At 32.6% G+C, this 27,336-nt stretch overlaps 1 protein-coding gene across 1 annotated transcript in view; it reads left to right on the forward strand.

Annotated features, from left to right (window-relative positions):
* LOC126744387 (protein PALS1) overlaps positions 1–27,336 on the forward strand; it is a 463,284-nt gene that overhangs the window by 82,116 nt on the left and 353,832 nt on the right. The window lies entirely within an intron of this gene.

Here is a 27,336-nt window from a genome sequence, read left to right on the forward strand (position 1 = left end):
GGACTTTTTGCAAAATAATCTGCCTGTTCTGTTAGAAGACGTGCCACTGAATATCAGGCAAGCTATGTGGCTCCTGCAGGATGGAACACCTGCCCATTTTAGACGCGAAGTGTGCGAATTTTTGGATGTAATTTACCCAAATCGGTGGATTGGCCGAAATAGACCAGTTGCATGGCCACCAAGGTCGCCAGACCTAAAACCATGTGACTTTTTTTTGTGGGGGTATATGAAAAGTTTAGTTTTCAAGACGTCTCGACACACAAGAAGAACTAATAGCACGTATTGAGCAGGCTGCGGCAACAGTTAGACAAAAACCGATTTCTTTATTGCGTGCCGTTACGGAACAGTGGTTACGTCGAAGCATACGCCACGTATTCTTTCTAAGCCCCTCTAATATTGTGGGTAATGTTGGTAACAATGCAACCAGTCTATGGTTTAAGGCGCCATATCGATATATGGCCCCACTCTAATATAAATGCAATTTTTTAATTGTGAAAGCTGCCCCAGGAAGTTTCTGCAAAACTCTTTTAGAAATACCATTCCATCCAGTTTTTTATTACTTTTTAACTTATCTCTAAGTTTAATTTTTTTACTTCAAATAAATCAATTGGCAGAAAAAATTACTCTGCGACATATACATTTTTAAGTTTTTAAAGTTTCCTCTGAATTGTATATTATTGAAGATGGTATGCGCTATACTACAGTAAAAGCTGCTAAGCTCATTAGCCGTTAAATTACTATCAGCCCCTAAATTGACATTTCTATAAACTCATTTACATTTTTCCATACTTATGCCTATGAGAGGAGAAACCCATTCTTTTTCGATAGTATAATTGCTTTGCAGTTCTAATAACTCTGGGGAAAATGGATCTATATGCAGAAAAATTATAATATTTTCAAAAAAGTTATCAATAATATTAAATATTCTTATATAATGTAAGCATCTTAAATTCTTTGCTGATTTCCTTATACCAACTGTGATGCAAGGCCTTTTAACTTTCTGTTTTAGGAATCTTAAAGGGAAGCAAAAATTACACATTCATACTAAAAGGCAATGAAACTCCGACAGTGGATCTTCAGCGTTCAATAAAGAACTCCAATGGCCGCACTTTGTGAAAACTTCTTTCAATCATATACAAAACACATAATTTAAGTAACCTTTATTCACAAATACTATATTTGTGATGCTGTAGATTTTGTGTGTTTACTTTTTATAAAAGTGTATGACCAGCATCTTTGGGATAATGGATGAATTTTTCAAGTTAATCCTCGGCTGTCAAAAGAGGCAAATGTCTTGAACAACTATTTGTAAAAAAAATTCGTGATTTATACTTAATTAGGTAAAACTAGTTGCTCATGGAGTTTTAGTCAATTTTCACAAATTAATATTAAAGACGGTTAATTATCACTATCAATTAAAACATTAAAATCATCTAAATTATTTCTTCTTTAATCGATTGTATATTAATTAAAACTATATGTTATTGTGACTGGCTCTAAGAAAAAAATATACTGGTCAACAAAGAAGACACGGTCCTGATAATCTATAAAAACAGGATTGTCTGAGACAGTGTGTTAGAAACCTGGAAAAACCTAGAACATTATCTAAATTAACGATTTTCCTTACTATTGTAGGTCTGAAAATCAGATTTTTAATAGAGTTTCTCTATTAAAAATCTCTAAATAATTCATTTTGAAATATAGCCTATTTACCTGACCTGATGCTGCAATTTAATTATGAAATGTTTCCTATAAACTGATTAACCTTATATAGAAGCAAACTAAACCTATTATATCTATTAATTTCGTTGGTATTAAATCTGAACTTATTTGTCGCTTAGTTCAGTTCATTATTTTATTTCACCTAAAACTTTGAGCTACAGACCCATGTGGTGGCAGGTACGTATTAATATTTTGGAACAGATGTCCAAGGGAATCGTAAAATATGGCAGTAATATTGTTAAACCGTTCAATCGACTCAAACTCCTTTCAGAATGACGCCCATCGTCTCTCTTTGATGACCGTTCGGAGTTTCTTTTCTGCAATTGCTTTTGGCTAAAGGGCTAGTAGGTCTTTCTGACTCCTGAGCACTTTCGGGAATAGATCAAGGAAAACGACTTAATTTGGTTAATACATGTATTGGATACCAGGTTCTTATCTAAGTGTAGAAAGGACCTTACCACAAGAGCGAGGGTAGTACAAGGTTTAACTTCATTTATTCCTTTCCATTCCTTTCATCCCAATTCCCATGAATAAAAAAAGGGGATTTTACACACTGTGTAACATAAAAAATGTTTTCTACTACCGAAGAAAACATTAAAAAACATCAAATTACTTTATGCACTTAAACGATGTAAATTGGTTTAAAACACGTCAATATATTTGTTGACAAACTATAAATTAAATGTCAAATAAACGTCAAATTACTTTTTACGCACTAGAGCGTAAAAAGTTATTTGTTCTATACTGAGTGACATTATATACAGAAGAAAAACTTAAGAAATTCCAACCGAGCCAGGAGAATTAAAGGATTAAAATAATATTTGAGCTCGTTCCCAGTTTTGGTCTCACAACTGATCCCTAACCCTATCATTCTTTTATATATTATAATATCTAGGCGTATCATGTAAGTTGAATAACTAGCCCAATAAACATTTTTGGTTTTATAATATTTGTCGCAACTGTTATATCACCTTCCTTATATACCCTACAGCTATATAAATAGTAACCGAAATATTTCCGTTACTCCTATAAACCTGTTAAAGAGCTTAAATGGGGAGTTTATAAGGGTATCGGCAACCCATACTTGGTAACGTTATAAACGTTTAACTTGTGAGTCAACAGTAACCAAACTATTTCCGTAACCGTTATAAAACTTACCAGAAGAACCTTTAAAAAACTTAAGCGATATAAGCTACTGTTGAAAATATTGTGGTTACTTTTATATACTTTGCCTATAAGAGTGTTCAAAATAGTTCTATCACTATTTTCTGTCATATGTCACTTGTCACTTTTCACGTCTTGTCAGATGTTTCTAAATATAAATATGTTTTTTTCTCTGTTATACACATTGGCATACCGTTGTGGTTCTTTTCTGCCTCTCAAAAACAATAATACAATGACTTGTCACTTTGGTGACATGAGAATCATGAGATACTAGGTATAACAAATTAAAAATGGAGGAGACAGAAAATAGACATAAAATGGAATTAAGAGTAATTTGTATCTAAAAATGTATGTGCGAATGATTTTTTACTGTAAATGTAACTAATTCACTTCGAAAAAATATAGGGGCCATCAAAATACTTAGTATTTTTTATATTGCATTTAGATATTAATGAAATCATAACCTTTAATTTTTTTAATATTACACAATTTATTGTCGGGTGCCTTTGTTTCGTGAAATAGTTGAACCATAAATAGTAAAATCGTGATGAATTTCTACAAAATAAGTGAAATATATTGATTTTTCGGTACTTCTTTTTTCATGTTTATGTTTATTTTTCAAAACAATCATGGCGGAAGTCTAAGTAACGTTATATACCATTTCGAAAGCATTATGTCACTCAAAGAGCTGTTAAATAACTATTAGTGATGGTATATAACTTAACGACCTATAAGACACCTTTATATAACCCTATGACTACAGGCATGCAAGACGTGCCGCGAATAGAAAAATTAAAGACACTCACTTTACTTCAAATAATTAAGTTTTGACCAAATTTGATTTTTTCCTAATAAATACGAGACCTCAGCTAACTAAAGTAATGTTTAACATAATTAAGTATATTTTCTCTTCTCAAATATGTTCTCTTCCAAAATATGTTTTATTTCCTCAACAAAAGGCATCAAAAACCTTTCAACATCGGGTGGTTTGCTTTTTCCACTATAAATACCAATTGCCATTGGCTTTAATTGAGGTACTTCAAAAATATTAAACAGTATTGGCCAGAATTCGTCCTTAGAGCTTTTATACTTATCTAATATATTTGGCAACCCGTCTATGTTAATATTCAAAGAAATATTTGATATCTTCTGAAGGCTCTCTTGACATTGATTTAAACAAAATCCAAGGCCTTGATGCCAATAGTATCCATTTTCTCTCATTAGTTGAATTGAAATTATTGTAGGAGTTCCTAACAGTGTTTTTGGATCTGTTGGTAATATATTTGGTAAACGTTTGTTAATAATTCTCATTATTAACAAACGTTTTTCTTTTAACGCTCTCTGTGTAATATTAAAAGTACATGCCCATTTTTGAAGATCATGCTTAAATTGTTCATTTTTTTCTCGTTCCAATACCTCCTGCTCTTCATGGCCTGAAACATCGTCATCGCCAAGTTCAACTAACCATTTATCAATATTCTCGTTGTTACTAGCTCTTTCTGCACAATCTTCCAGAGATTTGTCATAAGGTACTGTTGGAGATTTTGGAACTTCTATTGTAGGCCCTTGTGGATGCTTCGCTAAACTGATAGGGTTTACATATTCTTTCTCGGATAAAAACTTTTTTTCATCACCAGTCAGAATTTTGCTAAAATTTTTTGCAACTTTGCGACGAAAAGAAGTGCTAAACTTAATTTTGTTCCAATTATAACTCATATTTAATAGCAACAACTATAAACTAATTTTTGCTTGTTAAGTAGGTACCTAGTTACCTTATTATTATTTACATCATAATAAAGTAAAAAAATAAATTGGTTATTTGATTTTTGTAAGGTTATGCCATTAAGGGTATATAAGGGTAAAATGTGTTACCAAAGCTTATTAAGTTTTATAAAGGCGACAACCATCACTAAGAGTGATATAATTTAATTTGAAAAACACTAACTTTTATAAGAGTAAACAAGAACACTCCTATATAACTAAGGTAACCGAGTTATATAAATAGGGTTACGGCAAACCTTATATAAACTTTTTAAAATTACCATAAGTAACGGTTACTAAAAGTTTTATAAATTAGTGATGGAAAACGCTATATCACCCCATTATATATCTGTAGGTTATAGTAACACTATAAATATAAAATATTACTAGAGTAATTTTATAAAACCCCAAAACTTGCTTATATATCTTTGTTACCTTTATACAACCCTTATATATCTTGTATGTTACTATAAGTTGCGGCAAATGTTTATTGGGAGATGTACACTGTCATCATGAAATCAAACTACAGGTTTGAATCTTTTGTATACGTTTGCGGTTTTCCGAAATATACCCACAATTAAATAACATTTGACACTGCAGAACTTTTGCTGGAATCTTGTGTGTAAAATTTGCGTTATAAAAATAAGAGTTGCGCCTTTGTCAGAATAGCATATATAATAGATCTGATTTCCTAAATCTTAATCTTAAAAAAAAAATTAAAAGGGTACGTACTTAAGGTGAGTGCTCCTGCAACTTGTCTAGTATTAACCACTTTTACGCATGTTCTAGTGATTTTTAAATATAATGTGTGGTAGCACATTGTGAAGAAAACATTTCTCGATAATACATGCGGGAAAAAATCACGATTTAATCAGTGAGTCTCCAGTTATTAATTGAAATCAATCGTTGTTCAATGAAAGGCTTTATTTACGCTGGTGAAAGAATTTCTTAAATCCGCAGTCAAAAGCATCGGATGCCATTCGCTTTTGTTTCCCTTGCAATAATAGTACTCGTTTTCCTTTTGCACTATTCAATTAGTAGTCCCGTAGTATTCGGAATCCATTGCTGGACCTACAAAATTATGTCTCAATCGGAGCAGTTAAGATGTTATATTTGCGAGAAAACATGCATTTTTAAAGAGGATAGAAATATCGCTTTTGGATGCTACTGTGATTCATGTAATAAGCCCGTTTGCAAGGCTTGTAGTGGCATAAAAGCAGCGACAGAAAGTAGAACTATCCTTTTGGCTAAAAACAGAAGAACATACTTGGTATACATATTTGGTGTCCCGATTGTAAGGAAAAGCACTTGGCTCTATTGCAAAGAGCAGCTGGTCCAGATATTGGTTCAGTGGGACATAACACCTTAAGCTTCATAACTTCCGATGCTGTTACTCTTAATAAGGCTAACGACGTTGAGATAACATATTTAAGATTAAGGTAAGATGAAAATCCTCCAGTCTCCCTCCACTTATTTATTAAACATTTAGTTAGCTTAAAATTCCCTACATGTTTCGGACACAGTGGTGTCCATCATCAGGGGCTGCTAAAAGGAAATAGTTACGAACAAAAGACAAACAGACACAGAAAAAAATTAATATAAGGTACAGGTAAATACTTACGTTAAGGTTTAAAATTGGTAACAGGCACACGCCCCAGGGTTTGATTACATACCAAAAACCCTGTATTTATTACTATTGTTTTTAATTTTTATTTTTTATTTTTATTTGTTTACATTCTGTTGTTGACAAGCACTGTAGGTGACATCTATGGGAGAAGTTCTAAAAGTGCCATGGTACCTGATGATGTGTTACTACAATTTTTTTTTTGGTAAAAGCAAAAGGAGAGCAGAAGGTTCAAAGAGAACATATTAGATGGCACGGCTAACATAATGATTCGTACGCTGTGGAGAAGGAAAGCAACGGATAAGTACTACATAAAAGAAATTGTAAAAAGTAAGAACGATGTATTAAGAGACTATGAAGAGTTAAGACACAGTGAGTTGAAAAAGTGAGTACAAGAATGATGTACTTGATCATTAACACAGTAATGGTCGTTGTTTTGTGTAGCTTTCTTTATTTCGAGTATTTCACAGATATAACAGATTAAGCTTGTTGCTTTTCCGGCAGAAATGTAAAAGCTTTAAATCAGTAGCTGGATTAAAACTGAGGTTGCTAGTATAAACATGTCTTGCAAAATTAGATTTGATGCCGCAAAACTTTGTTATATTCAATTGTCCCTCAGAAACCACAAATAATCCTAAAGAGGTAGTCCAGGTCATCGAGCACTGTGCTTAAGTCAGCGATCCAGATATACAGGTTTTTTGTTTAAGAAAGCGGACTGAGAATAAAAATAGATCTATTAAGGTCATATGCAAATCCACTGAGCTCACTAACGCTATAATACGCAATGCTAAAGAACCTAAAGAACTCAGAAACAACAAATTTAAAACACCTTTCGATTAGTCAGGATAGAACACATAAACAGCCCCAGGATTATAAGCAAGTTAAACAAGCAATGACCGATAAATTAAATACTGGAGAAACTAATCTAAGGATTGTTTATCGCAATAGTAAACCTATAATTGTATTGAATCATAATTTAAACTAGAAAGGTTGTCTAACATGTATATAAGTATCGCCTTCCAAAATGTCAGAGGTTTGAACACTGAAACTGGGGAATTGTATATAAGTCTGTGTCTCTCAGTAATAACCATTTGGTGGCAGTTACAGAGACCTGGATCCAGGATGGTGTCTTGAATGGCGAACTAGTTAACCAAAACTACATTGTATTTAGAAGGAATCGGAATTTGTATGTGATGAATGCAGTGAGAGGAGGAGGAGAAGTTCTGCTTGGTGTTAGGAGTAATATACCAGCCACGGCAATTAATCTTCGGGACATTTAAAATTTGATACCTCGGTTAGATATATTGGGATGTAAGCTGCTAATCTCTTATAAACCTGTATATATTTTTGTTATTTATATTCCACCATAAACGTGGCTGTCTCAATATCAACTTTTTTTTGATTATTTTTCTGTGTATGAGCCCATAAAAAACAATAAGGTCATCTTCATTGGAGACTTTAATATTACATCTTATTCCCCAACTTAATAAGTTAAATGATTTTATAATATTTTGCAGTTTCAAACAATTTAATACATGTGAAAATCCCTAAAATAATATATTGGCTCTTGTGATAAGTAATTTTGAAAGTGAGGTTGTTAAAGAAAATTAAACACTTGTTCCTGAAGATAAATCGCATCCCAGCATCAATATCTCCCTGGTCTTGGAGAATAAATTATCATGTGGCTCTTTTCAAACTAATAGCAAATTCTACAACTTTAAAAAGACTAATAACCCTCTGCTTTATAGATTCCTCTCGGAGTCCAATCGGCAGTTTTTAACTACTGCGTCTGATGTCAATCTGGTAGTATCACTCTTCTATAAGCATCTATATGACATACTCGACCAAACAGTGCCTCTCTTTAAATACAACAAATACAAAATAAAGTACCCTGTATGGTATACAAATGAAATTATCAAAAATTTGCATTTTATCAATTTTTTGCAAAATTATCAAGAAGGAAAAACTTCATAAAATATACAAGAAAAATAAATTTTATTTTAACTATATTACATTCTCTAATATTAGAAGACTAACAAAAATTAAAATAGATGATGCTTATAAATCCTATATTAAAAGAACTGAGTCATTTGTAAAAAATGAGCAATTTTGGAAATACGTTAATCAAAGGAAAAACATTTCTCAAATTCCTGCATCGGTGGTTCTGGGTCAGTCTTTATTGTTTTGCTGAGTTCTTTAAGGGTGTTTAGGTGGACTCGTCATATCCAGTGCCCACACACCTTGGCCCGGATTCCTGCGCCCATAACATATTAATAAACCAAATAAATAATTAATGAAATGAAGACTAAATTGCAAAAAAATGAAAAAAAAACAAACACACATCTGGACATTATATCTTTTTTTATTCTTCGACATTGTGCATAATGACTATAAAAACTTCCACTTTTCCAGATGCTTGGAAGATTTCTAAACTTACGCCAATACATAAGGGCGGTGACAATATTGAAAATTATAGTAACTATATATATACTTATATTAACTATCTCCCTATCCAACTTATCGAAGGCCTTTGAAATGTGTATCTATAACAGCTTATTTCATCAACTAAAAAATCATATTGCTTTAAAACAACATGGTTTCTTCAGTAGAAGGACGACCGTCACGAATCTCATGTGTTTTCTACAAAAAGCATACAAAGCTATGTGGCAGAGGAGACTATTGGACGTTGTGTATTCAGATTTTTCGAAGGCCTTATCATTGTAAAAATGATATATATGGGTTTCCATCATGGCCTTGTAAAACTTTTTGTCTCTTATCTGAAAGATCGTTTCCAGTTTATTGAATTTAAGGGCTTTAAGTCAAATTATTATCCCACACTGAGTGGTGCCCCTCAAGGAAGCAATCTTGCCCCATTAATTTTTTCTATATTTGTCTATATCACTAGTACCGCTATGCCTGAGTGTCCTTTATTTGCAGATGACTTAAAAATGTTTCGCATAAAATAATGTAAAGAGGATTGTGATCTATTGCAAAGAGACATTGATGCTTTAGCACACTGGTGTACAATAAATAAACTACCCCTGAATATTAAAAAGTGCAAGTGTATGTCAACCTCAAATATTCACAATGAAATTAAGCACAGTTTTAGGTTAGGTCCCTAGAAAATGTCAACTCTATGAGGGATGTAGGAGTCATAGTTGATAACAAACTTACATTCAACAAACACATCGATAAAGTTCTCAAATTTTCGTTGAAAACTCTTGGTTTCATAATCAAATCAACAAGAGAATTTAAAAGGTTGGACAGTTGTTAAATTTGTATAATAGTCTAATTAAGTCTAAATTACTTTATGCAGCAATAGTGTGGTTCCCCAACTTTAATGTTCATATAGACAGACTAGAATATGTGCAGCGTAGGTTTTTGAAGTATCTATGCTTCAAAATTAATAGAATATACCCTCCAAGGGGCTATGATCATAAATTACTTCTACAAAGATTTAAATTTTTATATCTGAGGCACTGCGCTATTCTGAGCAGCCAGCTTATTTTTATTTAAACTATGCAACTATAAAATTGATTCACCTGATCTTTTATATTTAATATTTTACACAGCAATAATGGTATTGATCTGTTTGATGGCACTATAGTTACATTGAAACGCAAAATTGCTCCAATGATCATGACCTTATAACCATTAAATATTTCGGTATAAACTCTCTATTTAATTCTCTCTAAGTTGTGAGCTTGAAATTTCTTCTGTTAAGGCTTCTAAGTTTTATATGCAGGTTACCTAAGCTATCTAAGTTTTAAGTTTCAATTTTTTTCAGTTTATTGGTTTTGTATAATTACTTTTCAACTGTTGAGCATATGTTGTCTTATTATTAGGAACTTCCTATTAGACAATATTTGGTAAAATAAATAAAAATAAAATAAATAAAAGACGGTGAAAGAACTTTTCTTGTTTTTTAAGAGACCATTATCTTATATCTTCTTAAGCAGGAAATGTATACACTAAGCTTTTATCTTAACAGTGGTAGTATTTTGTGCACTGTCCTGTGCATCTGTTCTATTTCTAGACATAATTTCTCCTATCGAGTCTCATTTTTTAGTTCTCTTCAATTATTGGTAGGATCTTCAAATACCTAAACATATAAAAAATAATTAAGAATAATAATTAAAGTAATGTCTTTATCAAATATGATAATACTATATTTATTTTAATATAACATTATTGAAACTCAAAAGGTGAAATATGACTTGTTTAGTTCAAGTAAACCATTATTGTAAATTACCCATTAAGTAAAAACCCGCATTTATAAATGTCCATGAAACAAAAATTTCACTGATACCGTTGATTGAATATTATCCCATATTATCAATCAACGCTGATACATAACATCGACTAAACATTCAATTAATTTTGTAACTGTTTATTATTCAATTTTTTTCTTGTTCCTTTTCTTGTGTTGTAATTCTATTTTAGGGCTACTAATAGGAGGCTTTTAATCAGAATAGGGGGATTTAAAGGCACGAAAGATTAACCAAATAATTAATTCCATAATTATCTTGACGGTGACAGGATTTCATTTAGTGTTTGATGATTTCCATATTCATAAGTAAGAAATTTGAAATAGTAATAGTACATTTTCTAGTTGTGAGTTTATTATATAAGGGGTTTTAACAGATTGTATAATATGCAATATAACGATTTTTAAATTTTGCAAAATGGTTCTGCTTGCAGACTCTGCTTTTATTGGTGGTTTAATTTAGAATTGTTTTGCTCTTTCACCAAAATATACAGATAACTAAATTCTCTTTCGTCATTCTGGATTGAAGAGGGTTTCATATTGAATACTGTTTTTGGAAGGACCAAAGCCTTTTTCTCTTATGTTGCAAGTGTATAAAGGTTTTCACCATTTTTATTGGAATTTATATATAAATATTTTGATATATATATATATATCTATACAAGTATATATTTATAGAAATTGCTAGCTACGTATCCATAGCATTTTTTTCTAAACACAATTTAAATTTTTATATTCGCTATTGACGTTAATGCGGGCTTTGAACTGAATATTTTAAAAAGGGTACGCCACTGTTTTTATCAGTTTCTTGTAATAAAAAATATTAAATGAAACGTCCTCCTGTATATCTAATTTGACCGATCTGAACAGCTTTTCAGAGTTTTTTAAGTGTAGCCCTTCAATCTTTTAGTACTGTCAAAGGGCCTTCTAGCCATGAAATATACTTTTTGTAAAAAAAATGTATTACGTCCTGATGACATTTACTACTGAGGCAAACCGTAACATTTTTAAAGAGTTACAGGTCAGTTTTTCACAATAACGTGATAGCTATGATACGCTAAGACTTTTCTGTAAGACTTGTTAGGGACATTTTAAAAAATTAGGTGATTTTTTAACACAGCTACTTATTTCTTTATAACTACAATTACATTTTTTTTTAAATATTATGAGATAAAATATGTTGGAATAGAAAGATTGGTAAGCATTTACGATATATCATATACACATTATACATATTAGATATAAATATGTAACAAAAAAAAAATTTGGCAAAAAAATTACCCATGTATTTTGGCCAAAATTTTAAAGGAAACACATAAGTGTGCGCCCGCCTCCTCGAATTATGGTAGGGCCACCAGAGCCAGCTTTTGTTCTAGCTGTATTTTTTCTCATTATATTTTTTTAAATTTACTTTAGTATAATATTTTCATTTAGTTATAGGTATTTTGGAATTAAAGATTTTTTTGTGGAAGTGGTTTGTATAGTGTCGTATGTAGATATAATTTTAATATGAATTAATTTTCATTTATTTATGCCTTAAAGCATGTAACACTAAGCAAAAAATCGCTGTATGCCTATTTGCCTAATACAAATAACGCTTTTATGCCGTGAGCTGCAAATTCAATTGTAGGATAACTTTAGCTCAACCCTGAGGTTGTGGAGAAGTTTTCGCATACTTATTTGTTGCATAAAACCCTACCTAATTTTGAAATACATTTGTTTACATTTTACATTTGTGATAAAGGGTTAAGTTACGGGTGCTACTGGTAAAAAGCAATAATCTATGAATAATTTGTTATAAACATCTACTTTTACGAAAATACAATAAAGTTCTAGAATTTATAAGTTTATCGATGAATAGTCAAATAGGTAATAATAATCACAAAACGTGATGAGATATACAGGTTGGGGAATCGATCGAATCGGTGCTTGAAGGCGAAATATAGCAATGAGCAAGCATGCATTTCGTGCGCTCTGCTACTCGCTTACGCCACTGCTACTTGCACTACGACCAACAGATAGATCATTGTTTTTCAGTACGACGTTACTAAGCATCTTACTTTGATAGAAATAACTGTACTACTTGCAATAACATTTCGCAAAATATTAAGTTCAGGCATTTCTAAAATATTTTTCTGACGCAGGCTTTATATACATCAGTGTACAACCCACATAAAATCGTAACCTCAAAATGTTTATTACGCTGTGTATTGCAAAATTAAAAGCGTTATTCTAATAAAAATAAAATATAAACTGCGATAAAATAAAAAAAAAAATAAACATTTTACAAAAAAAAAATAAAATAAACTTAACAAAAATTAATTCTTAAAATGAAATGGTCAAATAGACCTTCTTCATTGGCTAAACAATAAGTTAACCTATCATAAAAACGATTCGTACTTCCAAAAAGTTGAATGGAATTGGCACATTCAAAAATGTTCACTCTTTAATTTTAAATTCTTCTAAATTTGTTGACCTACTAAATTCGTGTTTATAAATAGTTTCCTTAATATAACTACAAAAATAAAAGCCATTTGGGGCTGATCTGAAGATTTAGGAGGGCATTTAATATCGTTAGTTTCACTAATAATTATAATAATTTTTAAATCCCACTATAATAATATCTATTTTAATTTGTTTTTTATATCATGGTTTCACACAATTTCAGTTTTCGCCACTGGTCTTCGAGAAATATCTCACTAATTTTGGAATAGTTGAAACATATTTGTACTCATATTTTTTCCAAATACTGGTAACGGTTTTATGGTCCATACCCAGTTCCTCTTCAACACTTCTACCTGATCGTGTTGACTCCACTTCTAGAGTACTACAAATAATTTTTTCCAGTCGTTCTGGCTCCTGAACCCTTTCTAAAGAAGGTTCTTCCACTTTAATGTGGCATTTATGACAATTTTGAAACAAATGAAAACTTAAAATTAGCATAAAAAAATATAAACACACCAGGGGCTTAACTAAAATAAACCAAATATCACGTGAAATGGGAGTATGAGCTTGATGCAAGAGGAGATTGTGTCTTACCACCTTAAACAGGTAGCGAAAAAATCATCGACTGTAGCATTTGTCAGTAAGTCATTACAAATGCTGAACATGTGAGAAAGAAGTGAGGCACTGGTTCTATCAACAAAGAATAAATCCTGTGATCACACCCTTAAGTTGATTTTAGGAACTCAAGTTAAATAAAATTACAACAATTTCTATACTTCATATTATTTAATACATTATATATAAATATCACAGCTTGTGTTTTTCTCTTGCTATTAGGAGACGAAATATGAAATATCTCTAAGATAGACCTCTAGAATATCATGAATTTCCGTTCACATATATATACCGCATTAAAAGTCTGTGTAATTTTTCCGATTTTGTTGCTGTGACTATAGCAAGTTGGTGACCAAATACCTGCAGCATACTCAATAAGCGGTCTTACAAAAGTGGTGTAAAGTCATATAGTTGTTCCTATACTAAAGTCATTACTGTTTCGTATCATAAAGCCAAGTACTTTATATGCCTTAATAATTATGTAATTGTGGTGACCATAAATCAAAAGTTTTTTTTTTAAATAGCACCCCTAAATCTTTGAGGGTCTTCATCACATCTTTGAATTTCCAAATTGTTAACATAATAATCCCTATAAATAACATCGACCTTTTGAGAAAAAGACATGACACAACTGCCCGCCATTAATAACCATTTTATTGCTCTTGAATTAATTCAGGGCCAAATTGAAGTCATCCTGAAGCAAAGCTACATCATTGTTGGAACTCTTAAACATTTTAGGGTCATATGACATTTTTAAAAATTAACCTAATAGAGTGTCTTACACTCTCAGACAAAGCATTGGTAAAACTTACGAAAATTAGTGGTTCCAAGTTACTACTCTAAGGTACTTCCGATGTAGCAATATACACGTCGGGCAAGGTATTGCCAACTTCCACTCTTTGGCTTCGATTTGATAAGTACGAAAGCCATTAACATCAATGATCTACCATAAAAGCCTGATATTTCCAGTTCTTATCTTATGGCATTTATCTAATAAAACATCATAAAATACATTTAAAAAGTTGCTCAGGTGATCAATACTAGAGTTACAACTAATATAAACGACACACAAATAAAATACGGTTTTTTTAACTTTAATTTTCAGTAAAATACATTCATTATCACAGAATACGTTCATTACTTCATAAGAAATATATTTTTTGATTGCAAAGAGGACTCCTTCTCCTCTGGTATGTTTCTTGGTTCATCTGTCCTGTCTGATCATCATATGAGTATCGGTTGTCAAAGAGCTCAGCATTATGGAAACCAGCAAATAGCTACATGTCAGTCAAGGCGTATGATGTCATACTCCTCAGTCAAGACAGCAGTATATCGGGTGAAATATTAGTCATTAAGCCTATGAAATTTTGGTAGTAAATCGAGAGTTCGGAGGCCTTCTGTATCTGTAATTGCATAGGGTGGTGCAACCATTACTGCATTTAGGCCTCACTAGGCCCATTGTGCTCCTTTGTTGAAGTAGGCGACTTCTCTCTCAGCTCGTCATCTAGCCCAGGAAATCAACGAGAGCGACAACTTGGCTAAGGGACTTCTGATCTCTTCAATGGGTGGGATATGCCTAAGAAGCTGCTACAGATTAACAAGAGAGCAGGACAGTCGCAAAGTATATGCCCCATTGTCTCGTCTTCATGGTTGCATGCCCTGCACAGTGCACTCCTGTTTAGTTTCTGTTTAAAAAGGTAGCCATTTAATTGACAGCTTCCAGTTTGTCCGGGTAGTTAATAAGCTCCTCATTGCCGTTTAAAAAGCGTGTAAGAGTCAGATCCACCAAGGGCTCCGGCCTTTCTGGCGAGGGAGTAATTTGCAGTAATTTAATCCTTTTGCAGTAATTGTGCTCTTTGATCCAGTTTTTAGAAGAAGCTTTTACGAGGGTGCGCACTAGCTCTGACGTGAGGCGTGGTCTTGACAGCGCAAGAACTGTCTGTCTGCAGTCATCCACACAGACTGCACCGTTTTATCAGTAACTTTGCCTACTGATTATTTGTTCGGTCGCCGTATATTTTAGTTTGAAAGACATGTGGCATATGCAAAGCTAATACTAGCATTGGCATAGTGCCTAATGCTAGTATTAGCATTGTACTTAATTGGAGGTTTTTGGAGTCTATGCCGCAACCCGAATCTGTTTTAGTTTTGGAACTGTCTGAATAGATACCAGTAATAGTCGCCATCTTATTGGTAATATATTAATGCCCTTTATGTTGATTGTGTAGGATTAGTTGAAAGCAGAGGATGGCAAGGCAAGGTCAACTCGAGCCGCTACTATAGAAAGCGAGTTTGTTGCTTTCTGCCAGAGGTGAGCTCTTTGCAGTCCTGTCCCTACACTTATGTTTATTCAAGTAGAGCGGAAGCGCGTCATTATGAGTAAGACGACCTCCTTGGCATAAATGTCTAGGAACGTCTGACACAACATAACTTTCAACGCCCTACTTAGTATAGTTTTCATATCTTCCGTTAGGTTAAGGCAAGCCATTCTTTGAACATGGTCTTGTTTTCGACGAATTGACGAACCTAATCTACTTTATGGCTCGAAACAATAGATCCGTATATTAGCATATAGGTCTTATAATGGCTGTGTAGTTACACATAATCACCCTAGGAGAGAAGCCTCAGGTCTTGCCAATTATGCGTTGATATATGCTTTCTGTACTCTTTTTATAATGGTATACCTAGGTACTTTACTTCCGATGCATATTTAGTTCTGATAGTTTAGGATCCAGAAGAGATGTTATTTTGCTATTTTTAATGAATAGCACCATCTTAATCTTTTTGGGGTTAATGGAAAGGGAATATTCCGCACACCATTTCTCTATGATTTGAAGAGCCGCCTGCATTCGTTCGTAAAGCGAGTATTTCAATTTACCGTTGCAGAATTACCTTTTTTATCCGCGTAGGGTACTGTGTGGTGGTGGTTATTATTCAGGCGGATGATGAGACTGTCCAAAACCATATTCCACAGTAGAGGTGATAGCACCCTTCTCTGTGGACAGTTCCGGGACACCATCCCCCTGATTTGGACATCCTGAACACTGATGTGTATAAATATTTTGGCATGTTGAAAATCACTCGATCAGCCTTTCTTGGATGTTTTTAATTTTGAACGATGCGCTTATTTTACAAAAGGTTGTTTTGTCAAACGCACCATAGATGTCAGTACATTCACCCAGAGTGGACGCTTTGTGATCCATCGACCTCTCCACCCGCCCTATCACGGAGTGTAGGGCAGAGTCTGTCTGTGCATGTCTGTTGCCAGAAAGCGGGTTAGATGTCAGGATTTCATCTTTTATATATTTTTTGCACAACCTTTCCATGGATTCTAAGCAAAAGACATCTGAAGTAATATTTCTAATTTCTTGGCGTATTTGTTCTTTTAAATCTTCTAAGCTCGCTGGTTTAGTGACATACACTTTACTTTTTAAGTATCCCTATAAAAAGTAATCAAGGGGAGTTAAATCTGGCGATCTGGATCGTCATTCAATGAACTCTCGTCTACCTATCCAACGACTTGGAAAAACTTCATCTAGATAATTGCGAACGGGTAGAGCATAGTGTGGCGTTGCCCATTAAAAAAGGTCACGTTGGTGCATGTCGGGTTCTTCCAAATCCAGATAAACAGTTATCAGAGCAAGGATAAGATCATTTTGAAGAAAGTCCTCACACCAGTAAGTGTGTCATCAAAAAAGTAAGGTCCTAAAACTCTTTCTTCCGCTATACCGCAGCACACATTGACTTTTTGAGATTATTATGTATGACATTCAGAGTAACAGTAGATTACGATAAATTGACATTAGAAGCCGTGCCTGTGGCTTTGGAATTATGTTAGACCGTTAAGCTCATCTTCTTCAGTTATTAAACCCCGACCAGCTTTTTGAGTATCCCGTACATGCTCGAATTCACGAAACTTTGCTACAACTCTGCTTACCATGCTTTGGCTAATAGGCGACTGATCAGGATGAGTTTCATTAAACAACTGAAGCACCTCCTTTTGGGTACGCGACATATCTCTGAAACCAATCATGTACAAGATATCCATTCTTTCACGTTCGGTTAATTTTCTCATATTTTATACAATAACAGTAGGTAATAAAGTGTAGTTACTAATAAAACGCAGGATGACACTACTTTCGCCTCTCAAAAAGAATAAACACCACTTGCAAATGTAAAAATACTTCAAATAGTTGCACAAAATACACTCACTTTTTGACACTGACAACGACAACTAAAAAACCAAAATAGCAACATTTAATTTAGATAGGTACTTCTTTAATTTTACATTTTATAATTTTTCGTTCAAAATTGCTTATGTAACCACTATTCATTTGTACCATATGCTTTATAACAAAATGCGTTCTTTCTGAGTCTGCATTGCAAAATTGTGAATTCCATTTAAAGAACATATTGATGACGTCATATCTTTTTTTGAGTCACCCTGTATATTTAATTTCCACGTAGAAAAACCCTAAACCAAATATTAAAATCGACGGGTTCGGACATTTTTTTTAGAAACGGTCTATTTCCTTTTTATTAAATTTATCCGCTACTTTATGGATGCACTGTATGTATAAGTAGGGTGCACAATGTATTTAGGTTGGCAAAGTTCGGAGGTCTTAACAGGATTGGATGTAACATAAGATTCATATAGCACATCTATTGAGGATATAACACCCTGTGTTTCTTAATGACGTGCTAATATTTAAGGGCGTGATTCCTGGATTCATTTTAAGAAAAACAGTTTTTTAATAATAACTTAAACAATATTATAGACATTTTTATGAAATTTGGTACATGTATGCTATGCATCAAGACGCATTTTTTGATGTGCAAAAGAAAATATTTTCTCAGCCAGTGGCGTCCCTATAGGTCTTCTATTGAATATTTTTAGTGAAAAAAATACTAAGCCACTGCTTTTTCTTGAAATAAAAATTATTTTTAAAATCCTCAATCACTTTTTAGTAAATTTGATCTCTTGGGTTTTTTCGTCCGATGCATGGTTTTTGCTTAAAAAAATTAAAACTTTTTTACTTCCCTAAAAATCTGATGCGGTGTGAAAATGTTTGTTCGTCGATTGCAAGAAATTAAGGGATCAGATTTATTACAAGAAGTATGAAAAAGTAAAAAATTTAAATAATTAAAGAAATACTCATGTTTTTAACGCGTTTAAGATGTAAATGGGAGTTATAAAGTGCCGTAACGCGTCTTTATTTAACGCAAATAAAGCCTCGCCGATGGTAACGCAACAGAAGCCAGACGTATTTATCAGGAAAGGTATCCGAATCGTGTCCTACCAGATAGCCGTATCTTTTCAAATATTCATCGTTGATTTAAGGAAACTGGTTGTTTCAAGTAAGGTACTCCGGAATTTGAGAACGCGGTGCTACAAGCAATCGAAGAACACCCTGAGACGAGTATGAGGAAGATTGTTATAACTCTACATATTTGTCATCAAATTATTTAGCGCATATTGGTTGATTTTTTATTATACCGATACCATATTTTAAGAGTACAGGCATTACTTCCCGGAGATTTTCCGCAGCGAGTGAACTTCTGTCAGTGGTATCTCCAGAATATTATACTAAATCCACATTTTAAGTCATAGATTTTGAACATGCACGGTGGTATCTCTGTTTATTTTAGTTTTCCGAAACCATTTAAATACCGTTTATCCGAATCGACGGATCGGTCACGGAGGACCACAACAATGGCCAGCAAGATCTCCCGATCTCAATAGATTAGATTTCTTTTTATGGGGGCACCTTAAAACTCTAGTTAATAAAACTCCCGTAAATACTTTACTAGTAGAAGATTTAGGCCTACCGCACACTGGCAACTTTAGATAGGCAACTTATTAATCATAAAAATAGAACACAATAATATTTATGATCTGCCGCACACAGGTGATTATTTAGTTGCGGCAACTAAAAAATTCCAACCTGTTGGATTCTTTGAGAGACGAAACAGTTGCTGATAAAATAGAACAAGCTTGTTTTAAACGGGATCGCGCTCACTGGTGATTTGCTTTGAAAAAAGTTGCTTTGTAGTTAATATTTGTCGATAAGCCGGCAAATTACAACAAAAATGGCTGCTATAGATGTTGAATTGTTTATTACTGAAGTCGAAAAACGACCAGCATTGTACAATACAAAATAAAAAGAATATTCAGATAAAAATCTAAAGAAAAAATTATGGACTGAATTATGTGAAAAATTCATTGAGAATTGGAATGAACTTGGGGATAAGGAAAAGAATGAAAAAGGTAAGTTTTACCAAATTATTTTATGTTTATCAAGTCACAGATTCAACATACCTACAGAATTATTCAAACATATACAGGGTGTTTTTAAATTTGGGGTTTACATTTTAACACTATATAGAATGTAAGAAAATAAAAACTTTTATAAGAATAAAATTTTGTCTAAAAAGGTCTTGATTCTGAGATACAGGGTGTAAAAATTTTTCATTTTGCTAGGAGACTAAGCAATTTAAGTCATCTGTTTATAGGAACTTTTGTTCTTATTTTGACCTACAAAATGTCGTTTTTAAAGCACAAATTATAAAAGTTTTTTTTAAGACTAAGCAATTTAGGTCATCTGTTTATAGGAACTTTTGTTCTTATTTTTACCTACAAAATGTCGTTTTTAAAGCACAAATTATAAAAGTTTTTTTTAACAATCGATTTCTCGGTTATGAATGAAAAAACATGTTAAATAAAAATGGCCTAAAAAATTACAAGTTTTTGTTCTGTCAAATAATAAAAATATTCATTGCATTTAAATAAAAAATAAAGTTTTTTATAATCACATTAATCACATTTTTTATCATCGAAATTGCTTTCCTCCAAAATACAGTGTGTTTAAGTTAGCAAAATGTAAAACGTGAAGACCCTGTATCTCAGAAACAAGACAATTTAAGACAAAATTTTATTCTTATAAAAGTTCTTATTTTCTTGCGTTCTATATACTTAGTGTTAAAAGAAAAACCTCAACTTAAAAAACACCCTGTATATTCACAAAAGACCAGAACATAAATTTTTAAATCTTATCATATTGCCAAGGAACAGACCCTTGAGGAGAAATAAAGTAATTTGCAATATAATCTCTAACTGTATACCCTTCATTGTTGCTCCTTAGTCCAAGAGCAGGAATCTCTTTTTGAGAGAGCAAAAGCTTCATCTCCCACGAGCACAAACGGCATAGCTTTTCCATTTTCATCATTAGGAAGATTTTTTTCATTCGGAATATTTAATTCCTTCTTGTCAAGCAAATGCGAAAATGCCGATTGTTTAAATATGTTGGAATCACTTGTCGATCCATAAGATCCTACTTCAACATATATAAAATTATAATTGGAATCTGCAATGCCTAGAAGAACAGTAGAAAAGAAAGATTTATAGTTAAAAAATTCGGACCCAGATTTATCAGGTCTTTTTATGTTTCCCGTCTACTGCTCCGATGCAATTGGGAAATTGTGTTTTCTCATTAAACTCATTGGAAACTCTTATCCAGTCATCATGATCCGGTTTTGGCATATAGAGTGGCACCAAACATTCCCAAAGTTTCTCACATGTGTCTTTTACAATTTTTCGTATCGTTGTAATTCCAAGTAAATATTCATAATGTAGTGATGCAAAGCTATTTCCCGTTGCTAAATACCTAAAAAAAAAATTGTCTAATATACATCATGTTTTATACATCATATCATATACATAATGTTTTTTTAGGTAACGAGTTACAAGAAAGATGGAAAAATCTTAGGACATGTTTTAAAAGAGAGTACGATGCTCAAAAGAATATTGCCTCTGGTTCTGGGGCTAAAAAGAGAAGGAAATATCTTTACTTTGAGCAGCTTTTATTTCTGCGGGATTCTATAGAAAGCAGAATTAGTTACAACAGTCTCGAACAAGGTACTGATGATGTGGAAGATAACACAGAAACCAGAGAGGAAGAATCAGAAGCTAGTGAAGCTACGCAACTTCGTACTGGTGCGAAGACTGACCATTCTAGATAGAAAATTTACCAAAAGAAAACTCATCAGAAAACATATGAGGAATCTCTGCTTCAGATTATGAGGGAAAAAAAGGATACAGAGAATGAAATTGACGAAGATAAATATTTTCTTTTGTCTCTACTCCCTTCATTAAAAAAATTTAATGAAGACCAACAATTTATTGCACGAACGGAAATCCTGAATGTGATAAGACGGGTTCGTATGTCGGGAAGCGGCCAAAATCAAATTCCCCATGAAGCAAATGCTTTGCACCACCAAAATACTGCCAAAAGTCTTGCTGTAAATATTCCTTCAACTAGTGCAGAAGGATCACATTATGGAGATGATAGAAATAGTTCTTTGCACTCGCCAACATATTCCTACCACCAAGAAGGTTATAACAATGTTATACAAAGCAGCAATCGCAATCCAAGCTATACTGCAGCACAATATATTTCAGACTTTTCTGCAGGACAGGTACAGGTTTATGCAAATACGTCCCAACAGCAAATTGATGATGAGTCAGAAATGTCGTCTCTGCTTGAATTACATTAAATGCTTATAATACTAATAGATTTCTTCGTAATAAATATTTTTCGATAAAATGAGTTTTCTTCTTACCTTAGAGTTACGGCCAATCTTTCCTGTGGCGGTACAGCCATTCGTAATGTACCTATAAACACCAGAAGCTCATCAAAGCTTCGTATACTCATACGGAAATAATTAAAAAATTTATTTGGATGTTCCCTCAAAGTGCTAAACAATTTATAAAATTGCCCATCTAGAAGTCTTTTACTTATCAGAGCATGGACCTAAAATTTTCGCTTTCCTTTTTGACGACGTTTTTTTAAAATCAAAGCACAAACGCACGCTGTTTCTAGGAAATCCATTTCGACTGAGGTTGCGGAGCAACTATTCAGTCATCATTGGGCGTTGTAAATAGATTTGCAATAATTTTTAGTGACTAAACTATTTAATCGCCGAGATTAAAAAGTTGCCAGTGTGCGGTAGGCCTTAAGAGACCGAATAGTTGCCTCGTGTGAAACTATTCGAAATACGCCGGGAATATTTGAACGTGTGCGTAATTTCATGCGTAGACGAGCGGAAGCATGCCTACTTACTAAAGGTGGCTATTTTCAACAATTTTTGTAATCAGTGTAATTAAGATAAAATATATTTGAGCCGTTCATTTAAGCTTAGTTTAATTTTTTATCACGATACCTTTTTTACGTGGGAATGATACAGACATACTTTTTTTACTTAAATATTTAATTCGAGCAAGCATAAAAACCTTCGACTGTATCTAGGAAACGAAAGGATTTTTCTAATTTTTTTCGCAATATTAATCAAACACCCTGCATAGGTATGGAATAAATAAAAATTGTGCCAACTCTAATCAAACAACAAACTAACGATTTATAGCTACGGCTTATTACATAATGTAGTAACTTTCTGACTGTGCAGGAACTAGCTAGCCAGTTCGATCGTCGCCTGTCGGCTGGCTTCGGTGCGGGTAAATAGAGAAATAAAGAGGTAAAATAAAATACCTGAGAGAACCGCGGCCACGGATCGCCTTCGCGGGTTTGTACTCGTATTATACGCCGTGGTGCACGCGAAATAATATGGTGACCGTTCGCTGGCTGTAGTACCGGACTTGTACCGTGACTTTTACGTCCAGTTAAAAAATATACTGCGCGTCTGTGTTTCGTGGCACGACGAAAGCGGGTCGAATTCGAATATACACATTATTCAAAATTTGAACGGGCCTTATATCCTGTTTATTTTGTTATAATTATTGCTTTATAATTACGCGAACGTGTTATTCTTCCTTGTTCTTGTGCTTGGTTTTACATCATGTGATTGTGTTTTTAAGAAGATATTTTTAAATCATGAATATTTGGAGTTCTTTTTTGAATATCTTGGAAACCGGATTTTAAAAGTGTGTCAAAAGGTTAGTATGTAGTACCATATGCCCTATAAATATTCAAAACTTTTAATTTGCTTAATACATTTTTACATCAATCAAATTTCATATAAAAAATATATAATTTTACTTATAATACTCATGCATTATATTTTAGTTTTTGTCATTGGCTATATAATAAAAAGACAGCCATAACTATCATAAGTTTTGGAAAATAAAATATTTTTTTTTACACCTACCTGTTATTATAATTTAATTTTAGTTAATTGGTTACGGCTAAATTATCAATCTGGTAAGTTAGATATTAAATCGTTAATTTAAACGTCATGGTTAATACCGAGAACATTTTTACAGAAAATGCAATGGATTTTTCGATTTATTTTGGAATATTTGAACTTGTAAATATGATCTAGCGTCTAACGTATTCGATCATACATATGTTGGTGCTTGAACGATTTAAAACCCAACGAGTTTTCGTAAAAAAAATTGTTTAGTAGAAAGGATATGTTCTATAGAATTAAAAAGATTTTTGGATGATCATCAAAAAATCAAAAAAACTGTTTACTAAATGACGTCTATATCAAAACATTGCACTGCGAAAACTCTCCAATGTGTCAATGTTTCCGCCGTCTTACCATACTTGACAAAAGTCCAAGTCAAAGTTGAGGTAAAAGTCGGCAGTTTGGAAAATTCTGACTTAAAAACTCCTTTCTCTTCTAATCCGCAGAGGCCCTCCTAGAAGTACTCTTGACATTGCTTTAGGAGGTTTTGAATAGTTTAGTTCTCTTTTCGTTTTTCTTCCCTTTCTTTTGCTTGCATGATTTTTCCAAGCATTCAAAGATCGCTCTTGCTGAGTACTTTGAAAAGTTTCAACATCATTTGATTTTGAAGAAAACATAAATTCTACGTAGACAACAAAATTATAAAAAGAGACTCTTAAGTAAAATGATTGAAATTAATAAAACGCTTAAGTAGTTTCTAAACCCGAATCGGCTTAAAGTTGCCACTTTAAACCGATTTTCAGCGTGGAATGGTTCTTAGTTGGTATTTACCAATATGTTTCTGCGATTCTGGTTTTAACCAAAATAGGGGAAAACGTGACGTCACGGATCAGCTGTGTGGCGTTTGGTATTTACCAATTATTACCCGGTTTTGGACTTGTGAAAAATTTTCGGTTATACAGTCCAGAAGAAGCCTATGCTTAGATTGTAAAAAATGGATTGAGAATGGCGGTATGATGTGCGCCCTTTATAAATTAAGAAAAATAAATACCAATTAGTTTTAAATTATCAAGGAGAATAAGTAGTAATACGCTACTTAGTAAAAAAAGTTAAATTAAAGGAGGGAAAATTTAAAATTAATTCCGGCAATAAGATGTTTTATTTTTTTTTACCCATGCAAATTTACATGACCATTATACATAATTTATTTTAGATCCAATATAACCATTTTTATTCGAGGAAAAAGAGTGTCTAAGGCTCTGGAAAATCAAAAAAATCGACTTCATTTTTTAATCAAACAGAAAAGAAAAGACATAAACTTTTTAATTCCTAATAACCAATTCATTTCAGCGACTGTTTCAACGCTAAAAATCGGCTTTATTTTCGACAGGTTTGACGCTGATTTTGAAGTTGACAGTAGGATGATTCTAACCTATTATAATGTTGTGTTTCCTGCCTTTTACCACAATTTAAACATAATTATAGAAGGGTATAGGGGTGTAAGGGTATATAGTCGAAATTATACCCATTTGTAGTTACGTCATCCAGGTGAGAAAAAACGTATGGCGTAGATATTTTTGCCAATCAATATTAGGTTAGAAACTTTACCATCGCCTTCAGAAATTAATAGTCTGCTATGTATTTTTATACGTTCAGAAATTAACAAATGATTTATTTCAGCAGCATATTATTATATTTTTATATTCGTGTATATACTTTCATTCCCAAAAAATTTAAAAAAATCTTGTAGTATTTATTGTATTATTAACACACTTAACAATCAACAAATATTATTATAATTAATCATAAATAATGGGACATAAACAACAAGTCCGAAACGGAATTGCACTTCAAATTGAGAATGTTATAGAGCGAGCCGCAGATGCAACAAAATTGAGCACAACAACGATTGCAAATATAAAGAAGAATGGGATAAAATCAGATCAGGATTACGCTGCTCATATATTTTCCAAGCAAAAGACCGCAAAAACCAAATCTACAACATATTTGAAAAGTAGAATTCGGCACGAGCAGTAGACGTAACAAAACCGAGCTTACAAAAATTGTGAATAAGGATATAAAATTATTTTACCTCACTGGGAAAAATTTTAATACTGATAATTTAATTTACTTGTTCATGAAAAAAAAAATGCTGCTTGAAGGAATGTGTTAACACATTAAAATGAAAATACCATTCCAAAAAATAAAACATACAAACTCAAAAAAAACACGCCATATTGCATTCCCAAGTTAATGAAATTGCAACGATATGATTGAATACTTAAACGACGATCATAAAATAAAATTTGCTAGAACAAAAAAAGCTTAATCAATCTCGCCAGTATTGTCATAGTCAGAACTGAAATCAGAGATATTGTCTTCGTCATCGTCGTCTTCGTCAGTCGTAATCACAAGTGGCAGAATGTCATAGGCATCACATACTTGTATTGCCTCCCAAGCGTTTTCAATTACCTTTTCTGTATGAAAAACATATTTTTGCCAATGTTCTATAGAAATTTCGTTTATAACTCTTTTCCATGTAGTCAGAACTTCTAAAGGTGACCCCTTAAAATTGGAAATATATTGATCATATTTTCGTTTACATTCCGACCATACCATTTCAATTGCATTAAACTGGCAATGATATGGTGACAGTCGCAAAATTTTGTGTCCTAAAGGTTTAACATATTCATCAAGGAAGTACTTTTTTTTACTAGGGCAGTTTCTGCGTGCAATACTCTATATTTTATCTTTCATGGCTTTTTCTGGAAAGCCAATATTCTTTTTCTTTAACCATTCGGTCAGTCTCTGCTTTGTACAGGGTGAGTTTTTCAAAGCGCGGAGTAGTATTATGCATTGATGATATTATTTATCGATGACGTGCTCCTGGACTATTATTTGGTTAAGCATTCTTCACATTTTAAAAATATTTTGGACTATACAGAGTGCTCCGAAAAAGCAGGGCACTACAAAAGTTTTTAAATGGAACACCCTGTATTGCAAAACATTTTTGAATTTTTTGCGTAATTACCAATCTTTTTTGATAATGGTTTAATATGCCAAAAACTAATAGTTTAGGAGATAAATCAAATTTTGTTAAAAATTTAGAATTTGCACGCATCTCTTTAACATTAAAATTTAGCACCTAAATTTTGAATACAGACTTAATTTTTATCATCAGAAGTAAAATAAAGTTACTTTGATATGCGTGCTATGTAAAATTATTCATTTTGATATACAGGGTGTTTTTTTTGAAAGGCCAAACTTGCCCAACTTTAAATATAAAAATCTCTCTTATTTTAAATGAAACACCCTGTATATTTTCATGTCATCTAATAGCTTACTTAAGAGCCTATAAATTTTATTAATAATATTCTATCCCTATCTCTAATAGTTTTTGAAATATTCTTATATTTCTTCATTTCGTGTTATTTTTTTCTTATAAAATGAAACAAATTTATGGACGTTTCTTTTTATTAAATTCACTTATTTTTATATAATAAAAGTTAATTTCTGTTCAACAAATGTTCAAAGATATGTCCTCCTTGTTCGATACAAATATTAATTCTTTTAATTATATTTTGTCGAACATGGT

This window comes from Anthonomus grandis, chromosome 14 (assembly GCF_022605725.1).
Source record: "Anthonomus grandis grandis chromosome 14, icAntGran1.3, whole genome shotgun sequence".
In the NCBI taxonomy this organism is placed as follows: Eukaryota; Metazoa; Arthropoda; class Insecta; order Coleoptera; family Curculionidae; genus Anthonomus; species Anthonomus grandis.